At 44.3% G+C, this 24,424-nt stretch overlaps 1 pseudogene; it reads right to left on the reverse strand.

Moving 5' to 3' along the window:
- LOC119328520 overlaps positions 1-5,242 on the reverse strand; it is an 11,547-nt pseudogene extending 6,305 nt beyond the window's left edge.
- Positions 5,243-24,424: the final 19,182 nt, after the last annotated feature.

The raw sequence follows: 24,424 nt of genomic DNA on the forward strand, positions 1-24,424 counted from the left end.
CCCAATCCATCCAGCCGATGGCAAGAATCACGCCATTGGACCAGATTGGGACAAAGGAGGATCCGATGGATGCTTGGGGCATTCCGGAGAGCTTTTTGCCTATGCAGATGCCGCCAGTAGAAGTCTGTCACTCGTCGCAACTCGTTCGGGCGCGGACAAGCACATGCACCGTCAGCGCTCAGGCTGCCCATGACCTGTTTGACAGAATGACACAACAAGACTCGGTATGATCTTGTTGCTCCTCTCCAACCAACTTTGCATATGCCATGTTCAATGTTTGGCATAGACTGCTAGTTAATTTCGGACATGATCAATGCTTGGAAACAATTATCATTTTAGGAGTTTATCACGTCAGACATGATCAATGATAATCAAGATCGGACCCAGATGGGCTACGAGTTGGGAGATCCAACTTGCCCTTCATTTGAAGTTGGGACAACATCAAATCCCAATCCGAGCAAGAAGAAAAAGAAGCCAAAGACGGCAAAGGTACGAGATCCGGCACTCTAAACTTTTGAGGCTATCTTGTTGGTTAAATCTTGGTTGGCCACAACAATGGATCCCATATGCGCCACGAAGCAAAAGGGGAACAAGTATTAGGAGAATATTTGGAAGGAATATCACGAACAAAAGCAATATGTGGAGCCGCATCCTATCGTCACGAACCACAATGTGGCATCTCTCCAACATCGATGGGGATCATATAGGGGAAGTGAACAAGTACGTCGGCTACTATTCACAAGTGCTTAGGTGCCCTCGAAGTGGGATGGGAGTGGCAACTCACGTAAGCTAAATTACTTCATCTTATCATCATTTTCATATGCTCTTTTTTGTTGCATTCTCATTATCATACATTTTTTTGCTAGACGATGGAGGCAGCCACTATGTATCAAGAAATGTAGAAGAGGTCATTTGGTTTTAGCCATTGTTGGGTGATATTGAATGGCAAACCAAAGTGGACACAATTTGTGGGCGTTCTCAAGGCCGACAAGAAGAGAAATTATGGCTCAAGCTCCCACCAATCAATTAGGCTGGACAAAGAAGAGGAAGATGTTGTAGTGGAGAACGGAAGAGCCACCATGCCAAAGGATAACCAGCAAGTGATGGGAAACAAGAGAGAGAAGGTGAGGTCCTCTCGTGATGCTGCGGCTACAAAAATGTCCTCCGGATGGACGGGCCTTTTTCTGTTAGGGAGAACAAGAAAGAGGGGAGGTACAAGCTCATGTTGGATGCGCAAAAGGATATGATGAATTGAGACCGGGGGAGGGCGAACAAGAAGCTGCAAATTGAGACGAAGATGATCGAGTTGGACAAAAAAGAGGCGGCGATCAAATGGGAGCTCGAAAAGGCAAAGACATTTGTACAGATTGAGCTTTAGAAGAAGAGGTTGCAAATCGCACGAAACACAGAGGATGTGAAGATAATGTTGGCGGACAAAAGCCTCTTGGATGAGCAGGCAAAGAAGTGGCTTGTGGGGATGAAGAAAGAGATCAACGAGAGTTGGGAGTACGAGGCGGCGAGGGCGGTTATGGAAGCAACGGAGTATGTGGCAGGATGCAAGCAAAGTAGGCAGAGCAGGAGGCAAGGATGTCTACTAAGCAGGCGGCATGGATGGCGTCCGGTGAGTTATCCGGCCAGCGGCGAGTGATCCTTCCCATTCGAACTTTGATTTCATTTGGCATGTCTGAAATATTGAATATGATTTTGTTTTGCTTTATCATATTTTTTTGAACTATTGAATTGAGATTATTTGTATCGTATGATCGACGTGAATAGATTGCATGGGTCTGAGGATCCACATTTGAGGTGTGTGGATGTGCGGCATCCCAAATGACGGGTTGCCGGGCGTTGTCCGCGGACGCTCTCGCGGGCATATAGAGGGCCAGATTAGTCAAGTCCGACTGTAAATGCTCATAATAATCCCTATTTGTTTGGTCGAAGAAGAGAGAGGGGACGGGGGCATGCATGTGGTTGCTTTTGGTACAATATTGTGATTGGTGCCCGAAGGAGAGAGAGGAGGGAGGAACCATGCATGTGGGGGAGAGAAAAGAGAGAAAGACCACATGGTTGATTCTGTTGGTCAAGTGGATGTGCGGACTCTCCAAGAACAGCCGCACGTTTGCTTTCAATTTGCTAGAAAAAGACGTCCGGACCAGCCATCATGTGGATACAAGACCGTGTCGGATGGCAAAACACGTCGGACCGTATTGTGCGAACGGGTGCAGGCAGTTTAAGGGTAGAGATGCCCTTATGCTATTAGTTCTTAATTCTTGTACATGTTCATGCGTGTCAACTATTGGTAGCTTTTGACAGCTTCAACCATTCACGTGTTTTTTCATTGCAACTCCAAATATCAAAACTTATGTCTTGTGATCAAAAGTCCAAATTAACTAATTTTGCTTGCATATTTATGTTTGTTGCAACTAGTATTTTCGAACGAGGGTAATTTTGAATACATTTTGGCAATTTCTTATAAAAAAGATATCAAGTTTTAAATACTGAAACTTGATAGCCGTAATATCAAGTTTTATCAAGTTTCATTTGCTTTTAGGAGTTAGGGCTTAGCGTGTAGTGGTTAGGGCTTAGGTTAAAAGTTTTATTCTCTAAAATTGATGAAATTATCATCCCTTCCTATCTATTTTTAGTAGTTAAAACTTGGTGAATTTTTTTAAAAAATAAAAAATATATTTTAAAAAGCATCTTGTGTAAAAACCTTTGTTATAAGGAACACAAATATGCAGCCATAAAAATAAAATATAAGTGAGGGGAGGGCGGCGTTGTCGGCTAGCTCGCTGCTTCAATGCCGAAGCGGCAGTGAGAGGTCGCGTCGCTCTGAGCCAGCATGAATGCGACATTAGTGCTCTGGAGCGGTGCTGACTGCTTCGAACGGGAACGGGCGCTAGCGAAGTAGGGTTTTTTGGGTGAGCCAGGGTCAAAAGCGGGTGTGGCAACGATCGGGACAGCCGCAAAGCCTCCCAGTTTGTTTCTGGTTTACGAAAAAATTCACGTCCGGACCGGTTGGTGAACCAATACAATTTCACGTTGGATGACGAATGTGGATTCGGACAGTTGCGGCAGTTTGACAGTCGGCATTGAAGATACCCTAAAACACTAATCAAGTGACCTCTTGAATTTCAGGGTAAGCTCGTGTCCTCAACTAATGGCAAATAAAATTCTGCCAAATCAGCAATTATGTAAGAGAACATAAAAATCACTACTACGAACCATTTTGTGGCTGGATGGTTAGAGAGATAGTGTTATCTTCAACATACTGGGGTTCAAGTCATGATGCTTGCATTATTCTAAATTTCCTGTCAATAACGAGGCGCCTATAATGACTTCATCAATCTTAAGATGATATGCCGGCGTAGTATTTCGGATGTGCTCATATAAATAGGCTGTGCGTGTTTATATATATATATATAGTGTTACTATTCATCACTCAAGGTGCAAAAAAAGTTATTTTTCATCCGAGGTAATCTTACGACCGCTTTCTAAATAAATTACGTTTAGAATATAAATAGTTACATCATATCGATTCAATATGTAAATTTTTTATAAAAAACAAAAATGTAGGTTATAAGACCAGAAAAATCACATTTTATGTATGTTTTACATTATGTTTTTATATTCGTAATTTTACTTAACATAAAATATTTTTACGGCGAGTAAATATTTTCTTACGTTCTCTTTTTATGTATGAAATAAGACATAATTTACGAAACGTAAAAATACGATGCATTGATGTCAAAATAGAGAGGGGGTGAAGAGTAACTATTTCTCACCCAGGATGACGAATAGCATGACCCTATATATAAGAAAATAGCATGACGAATAGTTACATTTCTATTGATTCACTACGTAAAATTTGACATAAGAAAATAAAAATATAGGTCATAAGACAAGAAAATTTGCAGTTTATGTGTATTTTAGACTATATTTTTACGTTTGTAATTTTATATAACATAAAATATTTTTTACGGCGATTATATATTTTCTTACGGTCTCTTTTTGCATCGAAAATAAGACAAAACTTAGAGAACGTAAAATTACGGTGCATTGATGGTAAAATAGAGGGGGTGAAAAATAACTATTTTCACCCAGGGTGACGGATAGCGCGACCATATATATGAGCACGTGCGTCAGCTTTCGATAGACGTTGAACATGGTGCGATGGCACGTAAACAGTGATCATGCAACGATGTAACGCCTTACGTCGTGCTCATTTACGCACGGTTTTCCGGGTTTCGGCAGATCCGCCTGCTTAGTTTGTTTTCTTCGAAGCAAACAGAGGCTGCCGGCTTAGTTTGACCACGCGCTAGCTTGCTCGCCGGCGCCCGAGACGAACGGACTAAGAAGGAAGTAAAGCGGGAGGAACATACCAGCGGCAGATTTGGTGCGTACTTACGCAGCGTGCTCCTCGTGTGCTCCTCGCCGCCGGGGAGCGCAATCACCGCGCGGTCGAACGTCAGGCCGGCCACAACCGCCTCTGCGGCAGCGTCGTCCCCGCGGCAGCCGCCGCCCACGCCTGAAGGAACCTCCACACCGACCGGCCGTCGACCACGGCGTGGTGCATCGCCACGCCGACCGCCACCCCACCCTTCAGCCGTGTGACCTGCACAGCCAGCACCTCCGCGGGGAGCGCGTCGACCTTGAGCTTCGGGACGAACGCCTTGAACGCGTCCACGTCGTGGTCCGCGTCCCCGGCCAGCCGCCCCGCGTCCGCGTCGTCGCTCTCCGCGATGATGAACCGCACGCCGCTTCCCTCGGAGGCGGAGCAGTCGATTGCGGCGTCGCCGGTGGACGGCAGGAAGACGATCCTGCCGGCGAGCGGGGGAAGCCGCGCGAGCGTGGCCTCCAGTGACGCGCGGAGGGAGCCGACGAGAGATGCGAAGGGTGGGTGCTGGCCGCCGGCGTCGTCGAAGAGGAACACGCGCTGGATTACCGGGAGCACGACCCACGGTGCTTCCAGCGCGGACAGCCTGAGTAACAAGTCCTCCGGTGGCGGGGCGACGCTGTTGAATTCGACGATCTTGACCGTCGGCATGACTAGCGACGAGAGAGACGACCTTGGTGGAGGTGCGATGCGCTGCGTGCCGATCTGCCGTGAACTGGAGGTGGCAGCGCCCTAGAGCGTGTGATTATGATTAGTCAACGCCGAGAGGTAGTAGAGGGGAAAAGTAAGCGTTGGAAATAGGGTGTATATCAGGTGCTGCCACACTTGCGCCTCCTTTGTTTCAGCTTTGATTAGTTTCAAATGAGTCGTGGATTCGCTTAAGTGGTAAAGCCGATTCGCAGTGATATAAGGCCAACTCTAATGGGCGTTCCCATTTGGTTCGGCCGCGTCACACTATGACGAAACAAACACAAACCGTGGCCTAACGCGCACCCGCAAACGAACGGGCGTATGTCATTCCTCTGTCCTGGACTCATTTCTGATCCGAAACTGGGTCATGTTTGCGTTGAATCGACAGGTCGCACACGCTCTCTTTGTCCTTCCTCTGGCCTGTCCGTCGGTGAAACAAATCTCCCTTTCCCCCTTCCCTACGCCCCACCCCCCGGCACGCCGCCTTTTTTTTCGCCCGCTCCGTCGTTGTATAGGCCGGTCGCCCAACAACCCCGCCCCTCGCCCCGCCGCATTGAAACAAATCCCCTGCCCCTCGGCCGCTTTCGGAGGAGGTCTTGCCGGCGTTTGTCAGATTTCATCGCCGCCTCCGGTACTAGAGGAACCACGGCCGTCGACGACGCCCATCGACCCCAGCATTGTGTTGGAAATATGAGCAATTTACCGAATGATTTTATTAACAGAAATACTAGATAAAGCATGACTAATATAATAGAGATAAAACAAGTCATGCATTCGGACAGAGAGAAGGTAAAGAGCATCTGCATATATGAACTTGAACTAAACACATCTAGAACAGATAATAGATGAAGTTGCATATATGAAGTAGAACCTAACACATGTAGGACGGAAAGTAGAGCAAAGAACTGTGTCATGACATCTAACAGAAAGAGTAAGAACACGTACGGGACAACAGCAGTAGAAGTGCTGGACTTGGGGTCGGTGTTCTCGCCCGCCATGTCGTGGAGGAGGTCGTGGACGTCGGGAAAGAAGTCGTCTTCGGGCAAGTAGTCGTCGGCACCGGATCGTCCGTGATGAAGCAGCCAGTAGTCACGCTGAGCGCTCCCCAAAAACCTTATCACCCTTCTCCCATACAGGACTCAAAATGTGCGGTTTCGGAGGCCTACTGTCCCGAACTGCGGTGCACGCCGCAAGCCGGGATGGGGAAGATCGTAGCAGCAGCGCAGTGCTCAGGAACTTGTGGCGAGAGGAGGAAGAGGTTCTGGTGTGTCTCTCTGGGAGGAGCGACCTCCCTTTTATAAGCGCAAGAGAAAGAGGCGAGAGGGCAACGACGGGAGGCGAAACGAAGAGACAGAGACGAAGCAAACAGCCAGCAGCTGAAGGGCTGCACCGTTCGCATTCGAACTCCACTTTCTCCAGTTTCCGTGTGACCTTTCGTATACCCATAGTGCGTGGCAAAAATTTAGACATCGGCTCGGCTCATTCCCGCAACCCGCGGCGCGGCGTGGCGAGGCGGGCGGCAGAGGAGAAGCGCGCGTGGATATCCCTCTTGTTCTCATGCTCGTACAAGTGGGGAAAGAACCTCCCTTATAAGAAGGTCCAACTCCCACTAAACTAGCAATGTGGGACTAAACTTTAGTAGTATCCCTTGCCTTGCACAAATGGGCTAAGTGGGTCGTTAGGATTTATTAGGAATTTCTGAAATAGTTATTGGGTTGCCCAAAATAGTCTAAATTCCAGCAATCACTGAAATAGTTATTGGGCTACCCAAAATAGATTAAATTCCAGCAATCCCCCACCAGATCCCAGAGGCACACAGAAATTTGCCTTTGGTTCCAAAACACTGTTTTATGTACCAGTACTGCAGTGGAGACTGTTAAGTTGAACTTCCACCTAGAACTCTATGCTACACTAGTAAGCAACTTGAACAGTGGACTGGGCCTTGAACTGCAAGTTTTCTGTGAATCTAGCTTCACATAAAGCCTTGACCGATACATGGCTACCGTAGGTCTTCCCCGTGGGTGGAACTTATGCGTCACGGATGCGTCATACTCTGTGATGTTTCATGAGTTTACTAGAGAGAACTCTACTCTCATAGATTGCGACGTTTGGTAATCGGACTCATATAGGTGTGTTCTTCAAAAGATATTATGCAGGATAACATCTCTGCTTAAATAAGCCACTTAGAACACATTAAGATATACATCAACCTGCCATGCAGATTAGGAGAGTATTGCATCTTCATGGAGTGGTTTTGTGAATAGTAAGGATACTCTCCTCTCAGTTGACCAACAGCTTGTCTTCCACATCTAATTCACGGGATCTCCGATCACAAAGAATAGGTTACCACTGTGAACAACTCATATTGTGGGTCTCATACCCATCTCCCTCGATGCATTATCTATCACATTACGTGATAGACCCTTGGTAAAAGGATCTGCCTGATTTTTAGACGTTTGGATATAATCCAACGCAATAACTCCGGAGTTTTTTCATTTTCCTGACAGATTTTAACCTTATCTGAACGTGTCTTGATGACTTCATGTTATCCTTTGAGCTTATCACTTTCGTGATCACAGTTTGATTGTTGCAGTTCATAAGGACACCCGGTACAGGTTTCTCAACAACCGGCAAGTCATTCAAGAGCCGGCGAAGCCAATCTGCTTCAACCGTAGCTGTATCTAGTGCTGTTCTGCTTCCATTGTTGACCTCGTTAAGATGGTCTGCTTGCAAGACTTCCAAGAAACAGTGCCACCTCCATGAGTGAATACATAACCGCTCGTGGCCTTTATCTCATCAGCATATGAGATCCAGTTTGAGTCACTATACCCTTCAAGCACCTTTGGATGCCCGGTGTAGTGAATTCCATAATTTGAGTGCCTTTCAAATAACGCAAAACTCTCTCTAGAGCTTTCCAATGCACATCTCCTGGTTTTGAGACAAACCGACTTAGTTTGCTAACAGCAAAAGAGATGTCAGGTCTTGTAGCACTTGCTAAGTACATAAGCGAGCCAATAATCTGAGAATATTTCAATTGATCTCTAGCAATTCTTCGATTCTTTCGAAGTAACACACTCGCATCATATGGTGTTGGAGAGGGCTTGCAGTCACTATAGCCAAAGCGACTCAAGATCTTTTCCACATAGTGAGATTGAAGCAATGTAATCCCACCATCATCGTCTCTCAACAACTTGATGTTCAGAATGACATCAGCCACTCTTAAATTCTTCATCTCAAAACAACGAGATAGGAAATCCTTGACCTCCTTAATAACATTTAGATTTGTTCCGAAAATCAGTATGTCATCAACATACAAGCAAAGGATAACTCCCTCGCCCCCACCATGGCGATAGTACACACATTTGTCAGCTTCGTTTACAACAAAGCCTGCGGCTGTTAAAGTTCTTTCAAACTTCTCATGCCACTGTTTGGGTGCTTGCTTGAGTCCATACAAGGACTTTAGCAACTTGCACACTTTTCCTTCCTAACCATCTAGTACAAACCCATCTGGTTGTTCCATATAAATTTCCTCGTCCAACTCTCCATTTAGGAAAGCAGTCTTAACATCCATTTGATAAACGAGAAGACCATGCGAGGCAACTAGTGAAAGTAGAACTCGAATAGTGGTCAGTCGAGCCACAGGTGAGTAAGTATCAAAGAAGTCTTCACCTTCCTTTTGGGTATAACCCTTAGCCACGAGCCGAGCCTTGTACTTCTCAATAGTACCATCAGGCCTAAGCTTCTTCTTGAATACCCATTTGCATCCTATAGGTTTGCACCCATAAGAACGATCAGTTATCTCCCAGGTTTCATTCGCCAAGATGGAATCCATCTCGCTACGAACCGCTTCCTTCCAGTAGTCAGCATCTTCAGATGCATAGGCCTCTGAAATAGAACTGGGAGTGTCATCTATGAGATACACAAGAAAATCATCACCAAAAGACTTTGCAGTCCTCTGTCTCTTGCTCCTAGTAGGAACTTCATTGTTCTCCTCCACAGGACTTTCAAAGTGTTCCATCGAAATGGCAGGTTCGGTAATTGTAACTGGTTCCTGATTCGATGAACTAGGCATCTCCTGATTAGATGAGGTAGCCATATCCTTCATGGGAAAGATATCTTCAAAGAAATTCGCATCATTCGACTCCATGATCGTACCGACATGTATGTCAGGTACCTCAGATTTTACAACCAAGAATCTATAGCCAGTACTATGAAAAGCATATCCCAAGAAAACACAATCCGCAGTCTTTGGTCCAAACTTCCGCTTCTTTGGAATTGGAACATTGACTTTCGCCAAACAACCCCATGTTCGTAGATAAGAGAGTTTTAACCTTTTCTTCTCCCATTCCTCGAATGGAGTTATCTCTTTGTTCTTTGTGGGAACTCGGTTTAGGACATGACATGCAGTCAATCTCGCCTCCCTCCACCATGCCTTGGAGAGACCCGAAGTGTCTAACATGGTGTTAACCAAATCTGTTAGGGTACAGTTCTTTCTTTCGGCCACCCCATTTGACTGAGGTGAATAGGGAGGAGTCCTCTCATGGATTATACCATGTTCCGCACAAAAAGCATCAAATTCATTGAAAAAATACTCTCCACCACGGTCGGACCTAAGCCTCTTGATTTTTCAATCAAGTTGATTTTCCACTTCAACTTTATAGATCTTGAAAAAGTTCAAAGCCTCATCCTTAGATTTCAGAAGATACACATGGCACTATCTAGTGGAGTCATCAATTAACGTCATGAAATATTTCTTTCCACCTTTTGTCAACACACCATTCATTTCACATAGATCTGAATGTATGAGCTCTAGTGGTGCAAGATTTCTTATTTCTGCAGTCGTGTGAGACTTACGAGGTTGCTTAGCTTGCACACACACTTGACACTTAGATCCCTTGACGGTGGTGAAACTAGGGATTAAGTTCAACTTCGCTAGTCGCGACATGCAACCAAAGTTAACATGACAAAGACGTGAATGCCACACATTGGATTCACTATTGTTGCAAATATGATTAACAACTTTATTGCAAACGTCTGATAAGGATAAACGAAACAAGCCTCCTGACTCATAGCCTTTACCAACAAAGGTCCATACTTGGATATTACAAATTTATTCGACTCAAAGACAAGCTTGTAGCCATCTCTACATAGAAGAGATTCGCTAATAAGATTTTTATTTACGGAGGGGACATAATGCACGTTCTTCAGCCGCACAATCTTCCCCGAAGTAAACTTCAGATCGACCGTGCCAACACCACGAACAGAAGCACGTGAACCGTTGCCCATCAGCACGGTTGAAGTCCCTGCGGTCTGATAAGACGAAAACATGGAAATATCACCGCATACATGAACATTAGCACCCAAGTCAATCAACCAGTCAGGAGAATGACATACTGAAAGAATAGTGGGAAATATACCATACCCAGCATCCTTCATGTCAGTGTCTCCAATGACAACATTAGCGCTCTTGTCGCCTTTCCCGGGATGACGCTTGTCATAGCGATTAGGGCAACTAGGAGCCCAATGATCAGGATCCCCACACACATGACGAGCACCTTTCTTCTTGCCATTCTTCTTATTGAAGTTCGTGTGTTGCACAGCCTTGTTCTTCCCATCAAACTTTGCTTTTCCATCAAACTTGCCATTGTTCTTGAACTTGTGGGGCTGGAAGCTGTACCACATTGGCACTAGATCCTCCCTCAATACCTCAAGCACGTGTGTCCTTTGCTCTCACCTTTTCTTCCACATCAAGAGTGCCAATGAGATCCGGGACGGAAAACTCCTGCCTCTTATGCTTCATCAAGGTAGCAAAGTTCCTCCATGAAGGAGGAAGCTTAGTGATGATACCTCCGGCAACAAACTTGTCCGATAGCATACAACTGAAGTGCTCAGGTTCTCTAGCAAATGACTGTATCTCATGAGCTTGCTCAACCACGGAGCGCTCTTCAGTCATCCTGTAATCATAGAATTGCTCCATGATGTACAACTCAGTGCCAGCATCCGAGACCCCAAACATGGCCTCGAGTGCATCCCACATATATTTTCCATTATCAATTGACACATAAGCATCAACTATATTCTCACCAAGAACACTCAAGAGAGCAGCCTTAAACAGAGTATCCATTTTCTGAAAAGCTTGTGCCTGTTGAGCATCAAGCTCTCCTTCAGGTTTGCCGAGAGTGGCGTCAGAGCAACTCATGGTTTGAAACCATAAGACTGCTCTCACGCGCCACCTCTTATAGTGGATACCCTCAAACATAGGAGGTCTCATGGAAGTAGCAAAACCACTCGGGGTAAATTGCCTATAATAAGGTTTTTGGATTGTTGGAAATATGAGCAATTTACCGAATGATTTTATTAACAGAAATACTAGATAAAGCATGACTAATATAGTAGAGATAAAACAAGTCATGTGTTCGGACAGAGAGAAGGTAAGGAGCATCTGCATATATGAACTTGAACTAAACACATCTAGAACAGATACTAGATGGAGTTGCATATATGAAGTAGAACCTAACACATGTAGGACGAAAAGTAGAGCAAAGAACTGTGTCATGACATCTAACAGAAAGAGCAAGAACATGTACGGGACAGCAGCAGTAGTAGTGCTGGACTTGGGGTCGGTGTCCTCGCCCGCCATGTCGTGGAGGAGGTCATGGACGTCGGGGAAGAAGTCGTCTTCGGGGAAGTAGTCGTCGGCGACCGGATCGTTCGTGATGAAGCAGCCAATAGTCGTGCTGAGCGCTCCCCAAAAACCTTATCACCCTTCTCCCGTACAGGACTCAAAAGGCGCGGTTTCGGAGGCCTACTGTCCCGAACTGCGGTGCATGCCGCAAGCCGGGATGGGAAAGATCGTAGCAGCAGCGCAGTGCTCAGGAACTTGTGGCGAGAGGAGGAAGAGGTTCTGGTGTGTCTCTCTGGGAGGAGCGACCTCCCTTTTATAGGCGCAAGAGAAGGAGGCGAGAGGGCAACGATGGGAGGCGAAACGAAGAGACAGAGATGAAGCAAACAGCCAGCAGCCGAAGGGCTGCACCATTCGCATTCGAACTCCACTTTCTTCAGTTTCCGTGTGACCTTTCGTATACCTGTAGTGCGTGGCAAAAATTTAGACATCGTCTCGGCTCATTCCCGCAACCCGCGGCGCATCGTGACGAGGCGTGGCGTGGCGAGGCAGGCGACGGAGGAGGAGCGCGCGTGGATATCCCTCTTGTTCTCATGCTCGTACAAGTGGGGAAAGAACCTCCCTTATAAGGAGGTCCAACTCCCACTAAACTAGCAATGTGGGACTAAACTTTAGTAGTATCCCTTGCCTTACACAAATGGGCTAAGTGGGCCTCTAGGATTTATTAGGAATTTCTGAAATAGTTATTGGGCTGCCCAAAATAGACTAAATTCCAGCAATCACTGAAATAGTTATTGGGCTACCCAAAATAGACTAAATTCTAGCACATTGTCTGCCGCACGCGTCTCCGCTACTACAGGCTTGCTGCATGTACGGGGAGGCCGAGGGCCTCTTCACCGATTGAGTCTTCACCACGATCATAAGGTTTTCGACACTTTGCTTGCAAGGTACCATGGATAGTAGTGACGAGTATTTTTTTCAACAACTTCATTCATTCATCATGTCACAACCTTAGAAATTGATTGTAAATAGTTGCATATGCATCCATGCATCATGTTAAAAATTCAAATGAATTCAAAATGGGGATGTTCAAAACCCTAGCACCAAATGAATTTCAACTAGGATCAAAATAAAATATTTTCAATGGACCCAAAATGCCCTGCAGAAAAGTTCATGATTTTCGAAAAAGGTGAAAACCTCTGCCAAAAATGATACACCTATTTCTAGGACATTTTGTCAGGACCCCGATCCTAAGTCACACCGATCTAGCATGTAGCACATCACATCACTTTGTGGCCTCAGGCATGTGTTGGGGAACGTAGTAATTCAAAAAAATTCCTACGATCACGCAAGATCTAACTAGGAGATGCATAGCAACGAGAGGGGACAGTGTGTCCACGTACCCTCGTAGACCAAAAGCGGAAGCGTTTCGGAACGCGGTTGATGTAGTCGAACGTCTTCACGATCCAACCGATCCAAGTACCGAACATACGGCACCTCCGTGTTCAGCACACATTCAACACGATGACATCCCTCAAGCTCTTGATCCAGTAGAGGGACGAGGGAGAGTTCCGTTAGCACGACGACATGGTGACGGTGATGATGAAGTTACCAGCGCAGGGCTTCGCCTAAGCACTACGACGATATGGCCGAGGTGTTAAACTATGGAGGGGGCACCACACATAGTTAAGAGATTGTCTGTTGTGCTTTGGGGTGCCCCCCTGCCCACGTATATAAAGGAGGGGGAGGAGGAGGCTGACCAAGGGGAAGGCGCGCCAAGGGGGGGAGTCCTACTAGGACCCCAAACCTAGTAGGATTCGCCCCCCTTTCCTTCCAACGGAGAGGGGGAAAGGGGAAAGGAGGGAGAGGGAGAAGGAAAGAGGGGGGCCGCACCCCCTCCCCTTATCCAATTCGGATTGGGGCAAGGGGGGCGCACCCCACCTCCTGTGGCCTGCCTCCTTTCCTCCACTATGGCCCATTAGGCCCAATAACTTTCCCGGGGGTTCCGGTAGCCTCCCGGTACTCCAAAAAATCCCTGGACCTTATCGGAACAATTCCGGTGTCCGTATATAACCTTCCAATATATCAATCTTTACCTCTCGACCATTTCGAGACTCCTCGTCATGTCCGTGATCTCATCCGTGACTCCAAACAAACTTCAGTCATCAAATCACATAACTCGTAATACAAATCGTCATCGAACGTTAAGCGTGCGGACCCTACAGGTTCGAGAACTATGTAGAAATGACCGATACACATCTCCGGTCAATAACTAATAGCGGAACTTGGATGCTCATATTGGCTCCTACATATTCTACGAAGATCTTTATCGGTCAAACTGCATAACATACGTTATTCCCTTTGTCATCTTATGTTACTTGCCCGAGATTTGATCGTCGATATCATCATACCTAGTTCAATCTCGTTACCGGCAAGTCTCTTTACTCGTTCTGTAATGCATCATCCCGTAGCTAACTCATTATTCACATTGCTTGCAAGGCTTATAGTGATGTGCATTACTAAGAAGGCCCAGAGATACCTCTCCGATACTCGGAGTGACAAATCCTAATCTCGATCTATGCCAACTCAACAAACACCTATGGAGACACCTGTAGAGCATCTTTATAATCACCCAGTTATGTTGTGACATTTGATATCACACAAGGTGTTCCTCCGGTATTCGGGAGTTGCATAATCTCATAGTCAGAGGAATATGTATAAGTCATGAAGAAAGCAATAGCAATAAAACTAAATAATCATTATGCTAAGCTAACAGATAGGTCTTGTCGATCACATCATTCTCTAATGGTGTGATCCCGTTCATCAAATGACAACACATGTCTATGGTCAGGAAACTTAACCATCACTACTGCAGCGAGCTCCTAAACAAACGGTTTAAAACTCCTTTCCGCGACAACATCTGGTACCGTTGCCAAGTGAGTGTGGGTGATAGGGGGGGGGGGTCCTTCCCACATGACCCAGAAACCGTCGGGGATATGCCCTCCTGGCACACACGTTCGGCAAAATGAGGTCATGTGCGACCGACAAGCGCTCAAATACGGAAGTACGTACAGTAGATCTAAAAAATATTCAATTATACGGTGAAATTGTTTCCAGTCGCAAGTACACCCCACATAGTCAGTCCCGCTAAACGTTTCCGTTCGTATGTACATCCCACCCAGCCTCTCGAAGGAAAACGTTTCCGTTCGCAGGTACATCACACACAATTTTTCCCGTTAAATCGCCTGTGTTATTGAATATATCACACACGGTCCGTGGAAGAAACTGTGTGGCAAAGGTTGTCCATCACACACAGTTTTCATGTGGTAAACGTTTGTGCAAGGTGGCCTAACACAAACAGTTTTCAAGAGAAAGTCGTGTGTGATTGTTCATTGATCCAACACGGTTTATTCCTAGAAACTCTGTGCGTTGCCTGAGGTCATCGCCCATGGTATTTTTATAACAACCATTTGCAATAGAAAAACCCAATTAGCAGGCTAATTATCCGATTATTCATAATCCATTTATTAATCTAATTGACAGTTCATATTAAGCACATAATATATTTCATTTTCATAATTGAAATACATCAGAGTACAAAATCATATAGCTTCAGCACTCAGCTACCTCATTACTCAACTACACCAGGACCAAGTTTCACATGCAACATCTATAACCTTTCGAAATTAGCATCATAGATGGTACATAGACAGATGTATCTCATCTGGAAAACTGCTGAAGCAGAAGGCGAATATTGAGCCTTCATTGATGTTGATGGTCTTTGTAATTTTATGCCAGTGCCTGTGGATGATTGACCGTCCATCCTTCGTCCTCTTCAGGAACACTTCAATATTGAACTGTGGTTGTTGTATGAATACCTTCCTCACCTCCTGACCATACAGGTGGTTTGAGAGGTAATCATCAGTGAACTGCTTTGGAAAGGCCTGAAATCAAGGATGTGCATAAATATCTTTTCTATATTGGAAATGGGGCAAAGGAATAAAAAAGGCAAGGTATAATAGTTAGTACCATCATGTAGCGAACTGATGTCTTGTTCATTGTGCAGACAAAGATCTTGTTGTTTTTTGTCACTAATTTCTTTATCCTAACAATCTTTCCGAGTTTCTTAACTTGACTGATATTCATGGACAACTCATTTCCCCATATGCAAAAAGGGTCGAACAGTGGGTCAAATCCTCTGACAGCAAGACCTACATATGCAAGACCAAATTGTTAAAAACCGAAATATTAGAATGGTTCCTGCAATTGCACAATAATGTGCTATTAGACAATGGACCATGAACGTGCTAACCTCGATTGTAAACCTCAGTGCTTCCCATTGTTTCCCTGCAACACATATAAGGTAGTTAGTCATTAGGTTAAGTAAGGGTTCGCATGCTATCAGTAAAATATGTTGATGAAAAATAATCACATTGCAGATTCATCAGATTAATTCAAGCCACAGGGAAAACCCATTTATTCAAACCAAGCATGATTAAGAACTAGGAAATATAGCACTTGTATATGTTTCTCATGTATTAAGTGTAGCCAAATTCGATTTATTCCTCACATGCACAATAAAACAAAATTCTACCCACGACAATTGGAAATCGCATTGCAGAATTGAACCAAGCAGTTAACTAAACACCACAACAAATGAACAAAACATTAACTAAGCACCACATTGCACAATATAACATTGAACCAAAGAGTTGACTAAACACCACAACAAATGAACCAAACATTAACTAAGCACCACATTGCACAATATAACATACTCCTAATAGAAGATCAGACAGCTAACCAAACAGTTAACTACAGCCAGTTGTAGCAATTGTATTTGTTTCTCATGTATTTACTACAGCCAAATTCAATTTATTCCTCACATGGTATACAATAACAGAATGCATCCACAATTTTGTAAAAATAAATTCGATTTATTTCTCACATGGAAGACAATACAAAATTGCAGCCTGAAGAATTGAACATCACATTTGCAGAATTGAACCAAACAATTAACTGAAGACGACAACTAATTAACAAAACAGTTAATAAGTGAGCACCACACTACACGACATATAGAACATATACACTAGAGCAACAAATTGCATGGTAAAATTAGATAGCACAATTCACTAGAATTTGTGAAGGAAAGGCAGGAGCAGCACACACAACGGGTAAACCGAGCATGCATAACCGGCGTAGCTAGAAAATGGCAAGGTCCTCCTTCAAGATCTAGGGGTCGGCACGAACGACAGCCATCGCGACCTCATCCGTGCGTGCGGCCGCGGTTTGCTTCTCTGCTGCCAACTGCTCCTTGAGGTCCTGGTTATACTGCGTGTGATACGTCCGTTTTACATCATGCTTTTATATCAATATTTATTGCATTATGGGCTGTTATTACACATTATGTCACAATACTTATGCTTATTCTCTCTTATTTTACAAGGTTTACATAAAGAGGGAGAATGCCGACAGCTGGGATTCTGGCTGGAAAAGGAACAAATATTAGAGACCTATTCTGCACATCTCCAAAAGTCCTGAAACTTCACGGATGATGTTTTCCAAATATATAAAAAACATTGAGCGCAAGAACTTCACCAGGGGAGCCACACCCTGCCCACGAGGGTGGGGGCGCGCCCTACCGCCCTGGGCGCGCCCCCCTGATACGTCCATTTTGCACCATGCTTTTATATCGATATTTATCGCATTATGGACTGCTATTTCACTTTATGTCACAACACTTATGGCTATTCTCTCTTATTTTACAAGGTTTACATAAGGAGGGAGAATGCCGGCAGCTGGAATTATGGGCTGGAAAAGGAGCAAATATTAGAGACCTATTCTGCGCAACTCCAAAAGTCCTGAAACTCCACGGAACATCTTAAACCAAATAAAGAAAAATCCTCGCCAAAGATGAAGGCCAGGGGGCCCACACCCTGCTCACGAGGGTGGGGGGCGCCCCCCCCCCCCCGAGGGCGCGCCCTCTACCTCATGGGCCCCCTGGTGGCTCTCCGACGTCCATCTTCTCCTATATGAAGTCTTTCGATGAGAAAAAATAAGAAGGAACTTTTCGGGACGAGACTCCGCCGCCACGAGGCGGAACCTTCGCGGATCCAATCTAGAGCTCCGGCAGAGCTGTTCTGCCGGGGAAACTTCCCTCCGGGAGGGGGAAATCATCACCATCATTATCACCAACGCTCCTCTCATCGGGAGAGGGCAATCTCCATCAATGTCTTCACCAGCACCATCTCATCTCCAAACCCTAGTTCATCTCTTGTATCCAATTCTTGTCTCAAAGTCCGGGATTGGTGCAAGTAGGTCACTAGTAGTGTTGATTACTCCTTGTAGTTGATGCTAGTTGGTTTATTTGGTGGAAGATCATATGTTCAGATCCTACATGCATATTATTACTGTTGGGTTTCGTAGTAATTTCAAAAAAATTCCTACACACATGCAAGATCATGTGATGCATAGCAACGAGAGGGGAGAGTGTTGTCTACGTACCCAACGCAGACCGACTGCGGAAGCGCTGACACAACATAAAGGAAGTAGTCGTACGTCTTCACGATCCAACCGATCAAGCACCGAAACTACGGCACCTCCGAGTTCGAGCACACGTTCAGCTCGATGACGATCCCCGGACTCCGATCCAGCAAAGTGTCGGGGAAGAGTTCCGTCAGCATGACGGCGTGGTGACGATCTTGATGCACTACAGCAGCAGGGCTTCGCCTAAACTCCGCTACAGTATTATCGAGGAATATGGTGGCAGGGGGCACCGCACACGGCTAAGGAATAGATCACGTGGATCAACTTGTGTCTTTGGGGTGCCCCTTGCCTCAGTATATAAAGGATGGAGGAGGAGGAGGCCGGCCAAGGTTGGTGCGGCCAGGATGTGGAGTCCTACTAGGACTCCAAGTCCTAGTAGGAGTCCACCAAGAGGGGAGGAAGGGAGAAGGAAGTGGAGGAGAAGGAGAGGTGGCCGGCCCCCTTTTCCCTAGTCCAATTCGGACTAGAGGGGAGGGGGGGCGCAGCAGCCCCTTGGCCCTTTCTCCTCTTCCCACTAAAGCCCATCAAGGCCCATTGCTTCTCCCGTAACTACCCGGTACTCCGAAAAATACCCGAATCACTCGGAACCTTTCCGATGTCCGAATATAGTCGTCCAATATATCAATCTTTACGTCTCGGCCATTTTGAGACTCCTCGTCATGTCCCCGATCTCATCCGGGACTCCGAACTCCTTCGGTACATCAAAACTCATAAACTCATAATATAACTGTCATCGAAACCTTAAGCGTGCGGACCCTACGGGTTCGAGAACAATGTAGACATGACCGAGACACGTCTCCGGTCAATAACCAATAGCGGGACCTGGATGCCCATATTGGCTCCTACATATTGTACGAAGAACTTTATCGGTCAGACCGCATAACAACATACGTTGTTCCCTTTGTCATCGGTATGTTACTTGCCCGAGATTCGATCGTCGGTATTCCAATACCTAGTTCAATCTCGTTGCTGGCAAGTCTCTTTACTCATTCTGTAATACATCATCCCGCAACTAACTCATTTAGTTGCAATGCTTGCAAGGCTTAAGTGATGTGCATTACCGAGAGGGCCCAGAGATACCTCTCCGACAATCGGAGTGACAAAACCTAATCTCGAAATACGCCAACCCAACATGTACCTTTGGAGACACCTGTAGTACTCCTTTATAATCACCCAGTTACGTTGTGACGTTTGGTAGTACCCAAAGTGTTCCTCCGGTAAACGGGAGTTGCATAATCTCATAGTTATAGGAACATGTATAAGTCATGAAGAAAGCAATAGCAACATACTAAACGATTGGGTGCTAAGCTAATGGAATGGGTCATGTCAATCAGATCATTCTCTTAATGATGTGATCCCGTTAATCAAATAACAACTCATTGTTCATGGTTAGGAAACATAAACATCTTTGATTAATGAGCTAGTCAAGTAGAGGCATACTAGTGACAATTTGTTTGTCTATGTATTCACACATGTATTATGTTTCCGGTTAATACAATTCTAGCATGAATAATAAACATTTATCATGATATAAGGAAATAAATAATAACTTTATTATTGCCTCTAGGGCATATTTCCTTCAGTCTCCCACTTGCACTAGAGTCAATAATCTAGTTCACATCGCCATGTGATTTAACAGCAATAGTTCATATCACCATGTGATTAACACCCATAGTTCACATCGATATGTGATAAACACCCAAAGGGTTTACTAGAGTCAATAATCTAGTTCACATCACTATGTGATTAACATCCAAAGAGTACTAAGGTGTGATCATGTTTTGCTTGTGAGATAATTTTAGTCAACGGGTCTGTCACATTCAGATCCGTAAGTATTTTGCGAATTTCTATGTCAACAATGCTCTGCACGGAGCTACTCTAGCTTATTGCTCCCACTTTCAATATGTATCTAGATCGAGACTTAGAGTCATCCAGATCTGTGTCAAAACTTGCATCGACGTAACCTTTTACGATGAACCTTTTTGTCACCTCCATAATTGAGAAATATTTCCTTAGTCCTTTTCAGGTATTTCAGGATGTTCTTGACCGCTGTCCAGTGATCCACTCCTGGATTACTTTGGTACCTCCCTGCTAGACTTATAGCAAGGCACACATCAGGTCTGGTACACAGCATTGCATACATGATAGATCCTATGGCTGATGCATAGGGAACATCTTTCATATTCTCTCTATCTTCTGCAGTGGTCGGGCATTGAGTCTTACTCAACTTCACACCTTGTAACACAGGCAAGAACCCTTTCTTTGCTTGCTCCATTTTGAACTTCTTCAAAATTTTGTCAAGGTATGTGGTTTGTGAAAGTCCAATTAAGCGTTTTGAACTATCTCTATAGATCTTAATGCCTAATATGTAAGCAGCTTCACCGAGGTCTTTCATTGAAAAACTCTTATTCAAGTATCCCTTTATGCTATCCAGAAATTCTATATTATTTCCAATTAACAATATGTCATCCACATATAATATCAGAAATGCTACAGAGCTCCCACTCACTTTCTTGTAAATACAGGCTTCTCCAAAAGTCTGTATAAAACCAAATGCTTTGATCACACTATCAAAACGTTTATTCCAACTCCGAGAGGCTTGCACCAGTCCATAAATGGATCGCTGGAGCTTGCACACTTTGTTAGCTCCCTTTGGATCGACAAAACCTTCTGGTTGCATCATATACAACTCTTCTTCCAGAAATCCATTCAGGAATGCAGTTTTGACATCCATCTGCCAAATTTCATAATCATAAAATGCGGCAATTGCTAACATGATTCGGACAGACTTAAGCATCGCTACGGGTGAGAAGGTCTCATCGTAGTCAATCCCTTGAACTTGCCGAAAACCTTTTGCGACAAGTCGAGCTTTGTAGACAGTAACATTACCGTCAGCATCAGTCTTCTTCTTAAAGATCCATTTATTCTCAATTGCTTGCCGATCATCGGGCAAGTCAACCAAAGTCCACACTTTGTTCTCATACATGGATCCCATCTCAGATTTCATGGCTTCAAGCCACTTTGCGGAATCTGGGCTCACCATCGCTTCTTCATAGTTCATAGGTTCATCATGATCTAATAACATGACTTCCAGAACAGGATTACCGTACCACTCTGGTGCGGATCTTACTCTGGTTGATCTACAAGGTTCAGTAGTATCTTGTTCTGAAGTTTCATGATCATCATCATTAGCTTCCTCACTGACTGGTGTAGGTGTCGCAGAAACAGTTTTTTGTGATGTACTACTTTCCAATAAGGGAGCAGGTACAGTTACCTCGTCAAGTTCTACTTTCCTCCCACTCACTTCTTTCGAGAGAAACTCCTTCTCCAGAAAGTTTCTGAATTTAGCAACAAAAGTCTTGCCTTCGGATCTGTGATAGAAGGTGTATCCAATAGTTTCCTTTGGATATCCTATGAAGACACATTTCTCCGATTTGGGTTCGAGCTTATCAGGTTGAAGCTTTTTCACATAAGCATCGCAGCCCCAAACTTTTAGAAACGACAACTTTGGTTTCTTGCCAAACCACAGTTCATAAGGCGTCGTCTCAACGGATTTTGATGGTGCCCTATTTAACGTGAATGCAGCCGTCTCTAGAGCGTATCCCCAAAACGATAGTGGTAGATCGGTATGGGACATCATAGATCGCACTATATCTAATAAAGTACGGTTATGATGTTCGGACACACCATTATGCTGTGGTGTTCCAGGTGGTGTGAGTAGTGAAACTATTTCACATTGTTTTAACTGAAGACCAAACTCGTAACTCAAATATTTGTCTCCGCGATCAGATCGTAGAAACTTTATTTTCTTGTCACGATGATTTTCCACTTCACTCTGAAATTCTTTGAACTTTTCAAATGTTTCAGACTTATGTTTCATCAAGTAGATATACCCATATCTGCTCAAATCATCTGTGAAGTTCAGAAAATAACGATACTTGCCGTGAGCCTTAACACTCATCGGACCGCATACATCAGTATGTATTATTTCCAATAAGTCAGTTGCTCGCTCCCGAGAATGGAGTCTTAGTCATCTTGCCCATGAGGCATGGTTCGCAAGCATCAAGTGATTCATAATCAAGTGATTCCAAAATTCCATCAGCATGGAGTTTCTTCATGCGCTTTACACCAATATGACCTAAACGGCAGTGCCACAAATAAGTTGCACTATCATAATTAACTTTGCATCTTTTGGTTTCAATATTATGATTATGTGTATCACTACGATCGAGATCCAACAAACTATTTTCATTGGGTGCGTAACCATATAAGGTTTTATTCATGTAAACAGAACAACAATTTATCCTCTTACTTAAATGAATAACCGTATTACAATAAACATGATCAAATCATATTCATGCTCAATGCAAACACCAAATAACACTTATTTAGGTTCAACACTAATCATGAAAGTATAGGGAGCATGCGATGATGATCATATCAATCTTGGAACCACTTCCAACACACATCGTCACTTCACCCTTAACTAGTCTCTGTTTATTCTGCAACTCCCGTTTCGAGTTACTAATCTTAGCAACTGAACCAGTATCAAATACTGAGGGGTTGCTATAAACACTAGTAAAGTACACATCAATAACATGTATATCAAATATACTTATGTTCACTTTGCCATCCTTCTTATCTGCCAATCACTTGGGGTAGTTCCGCTTCCAGTGACCAGTCCCTTTGCAGTAGAAACACTTAGTCTCAGGCTTAGGACCAGACTTGGGCTTCTTCACTTGAGCAGCAACTTGCTTGCTGTTCTTCGTGAAGTTCCCCTTCTTCCCTCTGCCCATTTCTTAAAACTAGTGGTCTTGTCTACCATCAACACTTGATGTTTTTTTTTTGATTTCTACCTTCATCAATTTCCGCATTACGAAGAGCTTGGGAATCGTTTCCGTTATCCCTTGCATATCATAGTTCATCATGAAGTTCTACTAACTTGGTGATGGTGACTAGAGAATTCTGTCAATCACTATCTTATCTGGAAGATTAACTCCCACTTGATTCAAGCGATTGTAGTACTCAGACAATCTGAGCACATGCTCACTAGTTGAGCGATTCTCCTCCATCTTTTAGCTATAGAACTTGTTGGAGACTTCATATCTCTCAACTCGGGTATTTGCATGAAATATTAACTTCAACTCCTGGAACATCTCATATGCTCCATGACGTTCAAAACGTCTTTGAAGTCTCGATTCTAAGCCATTAAGCATGGTGCACTAAACTATCAAGTAGTCATCATATTGAGCTAGCCAAACGTTCATAACGTCTGCATCTGCTCCTGCAATAGGTCCGTCACCTAGCGGTGCATCAAGGACATAATTCTTCTGTGCAGCAATGAGGATAAACCTCAGATCACGGATCCAATCCGCATCATTGCTACTAACATCTTTCAACACAATCTTCTCTAGGAACATATCAAAATAAACATAGGGAAGCTACAACGCGAGCTATTGATCTACAACATAATTTGCAAAATACTACCAGGACTAAGTTCATGATAAATTTAAGTTCAGTTAATCAAGTTAAAGAACTCCCACTTAGATAGACATCCCTCTAATCCTCTAAGTGATTACGTGATCCAAATCAACTAAACCATAACCGATCATCACGTGAGATGGAGTAGTTTTCAATGATGAACATCGTTATGTTGATCATATCTACTATATGATTCACGCTCGACCTTTCGGTCTCCGTGTTCCGAGGCCATATCTGTATATGCTTGGCTCGTCAAGTATAACCTGAGTATTCCGTGTGTGCAACTGTTTTGCACCCGTTGTATTTGAACGTAGAACCTATCACACCCGATCATCACGTGGTGTCTCAGCATGAAGAACTTTCGCAACGGTGCATACTCAGGGAGAACACTTCTTGATAATTTAGTGAGAGATCATCTTATAATGCTACCGTCAATCAAAGCAAGATAAGATGCATAAAAGGATAAACATCACATGCAATCAATATAAGTGATATGATATGGCCATCATCATCTTGTGCTTGTGATCTCCATCTCCGAAGCACCATCGTGATCACCATCGTCATCGGCGTGACACCTTGAACTCCATCGTAGCATCGTTGTCGTCTCGCCAAGATTATGCTTCCACGACTATCACTACCGCTTAGTAATAAAGTAAAGCATTACATCGCGATTTCATTGCATACAA

Source organism: Triticum dicoccoides, chromosome 7A, assembly GCF_002162155.2.
Source record: "Triticum dicoccoides isolate Atlit2015 ecotype Zavitan chromosome 7A, WEW_v2.0, whole genome shotgun sequence".
In the NCBI taxonomy this organism is placed as follows: Eukaryota; Viridiplantae; Streptophyta; class Magnoliopsida; order Poales; family Poaceae; genus Triticum; species Triticum dicoccoides.